The sequence below is a fragment of the Myotis myotis genome, unplaced genomic scaffold, assembly GCF_014108235.1.
Source record: "Myotis myotis isolate mMyoMyo1 unplaced genomic scaffold, mMyoMyo1.p scaffold_m19_p_3, whole genome shotgun sequence".
Lineage (NCBI taxonomy): Eukaryota > Metazoa > Chordata > Mammalia > Chiroptera > Vespertilionidae > Myotis > Myotis myotis.
This window is the reverse complement of record NW_023416335.1, coordinates 99,270,897-99,277,989: the sequence shown is the minus strand read 5'-3', so window position 1 is coordinate 99,277,989 and position 7,093 is coordinate 99,270,897. Positions and strand designations below refer to the sequence as shown.

At 39.0% G+C, this 7,093-nt stretch overlaps 1 pseudogene; it reads right to left on the bottom strand.

Moving 5' to 3' along the window:
* Positions 1 to 785: 785 nt before the first annotated feature.
* Positions 786 to 6,561, bottom strand: LOC118650508 (annotated as a pseudogene).
* Between the last annotated feature and the right edge of the window lie 532 nt (positions 6,562 to 7,093).

Here is a 7,093-nt window from a genome sequence, read left to right as displayed (position 1 = left end):
TAAATGTTTTCTATAACTTTACTTTTATTTCAAGCTCCTGTTCTACCTGATGGTCAGAAACATATTTCCTATTTTTTTCTGGGTTTCTTCTCCCCATTTTCCCCAGGGTGGTGCTGAAGTTCCATTAGCTTGATTAGCATTGAAGCAGGAGGTTGGAGGGGATTCAGTTCTTGAGTCATCTGTCCACCACACCCTGTCTGAGGCTCTGCTGAGCCTGTCCATATAGCCCCTCAGGTGCAAAGTTCTCTTTGCTGGACAGAGTCATAGAAGTAAGTTCTTCCTCTTTCTCTCATGGGGCCCAGCCTCACCTGCAAACCCTCTTGGCGGGGTGGGTCTTGAATTCCTAGGACTCTAATCAGGAAAACTATCAGGGCCTCCTCTCAGGCAGCCATCCTGGGACTCCACTCCCAGTATTGGAAAGAATTATTTTTAAAAGGCTAGAGGGGTAAATCCTTTTCCATTCCTGAGGTTTTCCCCTTAGAGGAATTCCCTGTAGCTTCAGGTTTGCTTTAGAAGCAGGAAACAACACCCTTAATGAGTTTAGGCTTTGGAAGACCAAGGTGGGAAGCAGCTTTCCTTTTTGTCTTCTAAATTTAAAAAATCAACAACACAGTCATTTTTTTTGTTAACTTTATTTCCATTTTTTGTTTAAGAGCCTGTGGAAGACAGTGTAAGGTGCAACAGTGGTCATTTCCATCCATTCAGCAGCCTGAGAAGTGGGTCCTGCAGGCCTGTCAGTCAGCAGGGGCAGGCTGTGTCTCCAGGCTTCAGCGGTGAATTGCTGACTAAGCAGAGAGGGCCCCCGTGCCTTCAGACTGGCCTATGTTCTTGGGTTGAGTAGCAGTAATCTTGGGAGCTGGCACAATCCATTCCCCTGAAATTCCTCCTCAGTCACAGCCTTTTAAGCAGGAGCCTGCTCTTTCTTTTCAATCTCATCAGGATTTCTGTAGAAGCAGAGATCAGGCATGACCTGCCATGGGTGTTTACAAGCCATGATGCCATGCCTGTGCAGAACTTCCCAAATTAGCACCCACCACTTCAGATCCACTGAGTGAGCCCGCTTGTTGATGCAAGGGGTGGCAATGTCCACATAATATGAAGGAGAGTCTGTGTAACATAGGCAGTGGTAGGCAGGTTAACATGAGAGCCTCGGTGAGAGACTTGTGATGAGTTCTGGGATCAGTAACCATCAGAAGTCATGGGGAAGAGCCCAGAAATAAGCCCATGCTTACACAGTTAGTTAGTTTACAACAAAGTAGGCAAGAACATACAGTGGGGAAAATACATTCTCTCTAATAAATGGTGTTGGGAAAACTAGACAGATGCATGCAAAAAAAATGAAACTCTACCACTTTCTTACACCATATACAAACATAAACTCAAAATGGACTAAAGGTTTAAATGTGATACCTAAAATTCATAAAACTCCTGGAAGAAAACATAGGCAGTAAACTCTTTAACATCGGTCTTAGAAACATTGGCAAGGGAAACAAAAGCAAAAATAAGCAAGATATTCTAGCTTACATCAAACTATAAAGCTTTTGCACATGTAAGGAAACCATCAACAAAATAAAAGGCAGCCTGCTGAATGGAAGAAGATATTTACAAATGATATATCCAATAATGGGTTAGCATCCTAACTTTGTAAAGAACTCAACCAATTTAACATTAAAACAAACAAATGAACAACAACAATAAAAACTCAAAATAGGCAGAGGACATCAATAGACATTTTCCCAAAGAAAACATACAGATGGCCAACAGATACATGAAAAAATACTCAACAACACTAATCATCAGGGAAATGCAAATAAGAACCACAATGGATATCACTTCACACATGTCAGAATGGCTATCATTTAAAAATCAACAAATAACAAGTGTGGTGAGGATGTGGAGAAAGAGAACCCTCATGTACTATTGGAGGGAATGCAAATTGGGGCAGCCAGTATTGAATACAGTGTGGAAGTTCCTCAAAAATTAAAATACAATTCAGCAATTCCACTTCTGTGTATTTATCTGAAGAAAATCAAAACACTAACTCAAAAAGATGTGTGCACTCCATGTTCATTACAGCATTATTCATAATTAGAGGCCCGGTGCACTAAATTCGTGCGGGGGGTGGGGGGGGGGTTGTGTCCCTCAGCCCAGCCTGCACCCTCTCCAATCTGGAACCCCTCAAGGGATATCCAACTGCCCATCCCTCTCACAATCCAGGACTGATGGCTCCCAACCGCTCGCCTTCCTACCTGCCTAATTGCCCCAACCGCTTCTGCCTGCCAGCCTGATCACCCCCTAGCCCAGTTATGGTGAACCTTTTGAGCTCAGTGTGTCAAAATTTTGAAAAACCCTAACTTAACTCTGGTGCCGTGTCACATATAGAAATATTCATATTTTTTTTTTGATATTTGCAACCATAGTAAAAAAAGATTTATATTTTTGATATTTATTTTATATATTTAAATGCCATTTAACAAAGAAAAACCAACCAAAAATATGTATAAAATGAACAAAAACAGAAAAACAATGTACATTTAGGGAAAAAAAATAATAAAAACAATGATAATCAAATGATACGAAAAATAGAAATTAGTGACTTTTTTGGTGCTGAAGTTTGTCTGCTAATTCTTTGATTACAGGTTCATACTTGGTGCACTTCAAGGCCAAGCAAGTGCCACTAACTTCCTCTGTTAGCCAGTTTCTTTTGTTCGATTTAATATTATTTAATGTTGAGAACAAAGTCTCACAAAAATATGTTGATGAAAAAATTGTTAGCAAAGCCATCGCTAGATTTTTTTTGTTGCTAAAAGTGTCAGGTACTCTGTTCCAAGTACTCAAAATTTCTTGTTTGTAGTTGCACTCTTCTTCATTATTCAAACGATTTCGTTCCAGATTTCAAGTTTTGACCTTAAGTTGATAAACACATGAGTCCAAATGCTACCTTGAAAATCTGCAAGTTGCATCTCTAAATCATCAATTTGCATCCATTGGAAATCCTTTAATTCCAAAGTACTGTAAACAACTACATCCGGATACTTAATTATTTTAATGGTCTGTTCTAGGCTTCTAAATTGGTCAAATCTTTCGCTGAACTGTTCAAATAACGAGTTTACTATATTCTGGTACATAATTATGGACTCCATTACATTCGTTGTAGTGGCCTTCTCAAAATACTTTTTTATCCAAGGAAAATACTTATAAGTCTTAGTTTCAATATCTCGCTTGAAAATTTTAAGTTTACTTTCAAAAGATTTGATGTATCCAAACACAACGTCAATACTTTTGCCAAAACCTTGTAATTTTAAGTTCAGTTCATTCATATAAACAGAGAGATCTGTAAAAAACATCAAATTGCTGACCCACTTATGATCATTGATCTGAGGAAAGTTTGCCAGATCCTTATTCTCAATAAATACCGTAATTTCTTCAAAGCACTCCACAAATCGCTCAAGTACTTTACCTCGACTCAACCATCTCACATTATTGAACATCAGTAGTCCACTGTAGGTTGAATCAACTTCCTGTAAAAGTGTAGAAAATTCTCTCTTGTGAAGGGGTTGAGAAGCTATAAAATCACAATTTTTGTTACAACTGACATTAAATCATTCAATTCTGAGAATCCCGATTTGGCACACAACACCTCCTGGTGGATAATGCAATGAAAAGGTACAAGTGGATGTCTAATAGCTTCCATAAACAATTTCAGGAATCCCACATTTTTCCCACCATATTTGGTGCCCCATCTGTTGTGATTGACACAATTTTAGAGATATCAATGTTTAGGCCACTGAATGTTTTTATAACAACCTTATATATTTTGTTTCCTGATGTACTTATTGGCACTGATTCTAACTTTATCAACTCTTCTTTCATTGTGAGACCATCAGAATATCTAGCAATAATGGCCAACCGAGCATTTGATGTGACATCAGTAGTTTCATCAAGAGAAATCGAAAAATATTTACAACTATTTAAGTCTTTTTTTAATTGATGTTGTATGTTTTTGTTAAAATCTATTATTCTGTCTTTGATAGTATTTCTACTGAGTGGTAACTCAGAAATTCTTTTAATAATATCATCTTTATTTTTCATATCATGAAATAGAGCTGGTGCACATCTTAGAAATGTTTCCTTAATAAATTCTCTGTCACTGAGGGCTTTTCCATGCTGAGCTATGGAGTGAGCAATACAGTAACTTGCTGATGTTAAATTTGTAGAGCATCTTACAAATTTAATGATGGAATTTGATTGACTTTTATAGAGGTGTAGCTGCCTAGAAATGTATTCCTTCCTTTCATCAATACTTTTTTTCAAGAGCTGACAATGATTAGTTTCAAAATGTCTCTTTACATTTACATTCTGCTTACTACCATTTCATTACACAGTATGCACAATGATCTGTTGTTTCTGTCAACAATCCCGTACATCTTGGTTCATATGTCTTGAAAGGGATGGCTACTGCTACTTCCACTTCCTTTATCATTCAATCTTGCTTTTTAATTTTTTTGATTCTCCATCACAAGGCTGCAAAAATAAATAAATATAAATCACGTGTTTTTTATACAAGGTTGATAGGTTTCTTACCTATTAACTTTTTGCAGTATTGTTGCACTGACTCCTGGTGCAAAACAATTCAAAGATAGTATGTATAACCAACAAATATATGGTTCTGTAATCAATTATCCGACACCCAGAATGTCTCGTCGAGCACTGTTGCACTGTATATCTTTTTCTTCTAACCCTCCCACTCCTGTCTCCTAACGAACATGGTGATCAAGTGCGTCCATTTGCCAAATGCACCCGAACGCACAGGAAGCTTACCCGAGGCACATGTTTACAATAACGAGGCCATTTCCAGAATTGGGCATTTTGTCACTCAAGTAAAAATAAAATGTCATGAGTAAAGATTAATCTCTTTATAGTGCAATTCTTAACCTTTTTATATATTAGAACAATGTATCTTGGATGTTTTCACTATGTATCTTTGCTACGCAACACCAATGTACATGTTTACATCTGGTTTTAGAATTGCATTATTGATCATGAGTAACGTGAGTAATAATATTACTCGAGTGATGCCCAACTCTGGCCGTTGCGAGAGACAAATATTTGAATTATGCAATTTTTTTATCTCTGTCTATGTATGTCACCCAAAATGAGTTCGCGTGTCACCTCTGACATGTGTGTCATAGGTTTGCCATCACTGCACTAACCACTCCCCTGCCGGCCAATTGCCCCTAACTGCCCTCCCTTGCCAGGCTGGTCGCCCCCAACTGCCCTCCCCTGCAGGCCTGGTCGCCCCTTACTGTCCTCCCCTATAGTCCTGGTCGCCCCCAATGGCCATTCCCTGCTTGCCTGGTCACCACTAACTTCCTTCCCTTGCTGGCCTGATCGCCCATGACTGCCCTCCCCTGCAGGCCTGGTCCTCCCCAACTGCCCTCCCCTGCAAGCCTGGTTGCCCCTAACTGCCCTCTACTTCAGGCATGGTTGCCCCTAACAGCCCTCTCCTGCAGGCCTGATAGCCCACAACTGCCCTCCCCTGCAGGCCTTCTTGTGTCCACAAGGGGGTACCATCTTGTGTGTTGGATTGATGGTCAATTTGCATATTACCTCTTTATTAGATAGGATAGCCAAAATATGGAAGCATCCTAAGTATCCACCAATAGATAAATATGAAGAAGATGTAATATATATATATATATATATATATATATATATATATATATCCAACAGAATATTATTCATCAATAAAAAGTGAAATCTTGCTATTTGCAACAACATGGATGAAGCTAGAGGCCATTATGTTAAATGAAACAAGTCAAACAGAGAAAGACAAATAGTATATGATATTCACTTATATGTGGAATCTAAAAAACAAAACAAATGAATAAACAAAACAAAACAGAAACACACTAAAAATACAGAGAACAAACTGATGGTTGCCAGGGGGGTGAGAAGTGGGTAGATGGGTGAAATAGATGAAAGAGATTAAGAAGTACGAACTTCCAATTCTAAAATAAATCATAGGAATACAGCACAGGAAATACAGTTGATAATATTGTAGTATCTTTGTATGGTGGCAGATGGTTGCTAGACTTATCATGGTGATTATTTCCTAAGGTATATATATATAGAATCACTATGTTGCACACTTAAAATTAATATAATATTGTATACAACTATACTTTTACCAAAAAAATGAAGAAGATGGTGATTAAGATGAAGTCACAGCTCTGGGAAGGCTGCCTGGATCTGGTTAGTGAAAGTTCAAAGTGACCAGCAATAGGAATGGCTCCAGCGGCAGCAGCAAGCTTCCTTCAGCACAGCTCACTGGCTAGTACATCAGCCAAGTTTTCAATGGCAGCAATGTCCTGAGCTGCAGCAGAAGCTTTTTCAGGTTCCTTTAGGTTTATGATGCAGATGCCATCTCTTTCCCTTTTGTAGATGTACTGTTCCATTTTGGAAGTTAAGATGGATGCTACCTAAGTGGGTTCCTGCTGCAAGAAATTTGAGAACATCATCTTCTTCCTTCATATGCAGGACATTAAGGGCTCCAGGCATTGTGAAAATCCCCTTTAAGTTGCCACAGGAACCCAGAATAATAGTTATGGACCCTTCTGGTTAGCACAGAAAGGTGCCTTCTACATCTTGGTTGTGCCATCCACCAAAATGAGGGGAGACAAGGGAGAGAAATTTTTAAATCCGTCAATATTTCTATTAAAATCTCCAAAATATTACTCTACCATAGCAAAGTGTTTTTAGCTTTTATTCCTACACTAGTGACCCATGTGCATGAAATTCGTGCACATTAAAAGGGAATTAATTAGAGAAAATATTTTAATATTGCTATTTTCCCTCTCTCTATAATAGAAGTGCCAGAGATGAAAGAAAATTAGTAAAATGTATATGGAAATCTTCCTCCTGTCAGAATCTTGGGCACACCATGGGAACCAGAGTCAAGTCCCCATCCACCCACATGTGCCTCAAATTTTGTGAGATCCAGACCTGGCCAGGCCCACCCTCATTGGACTAGATCCGACCCAGCAGGCCCCATGCCCATCAAGCCCCACCGGATGGGGGTGTGTGTGGTCTC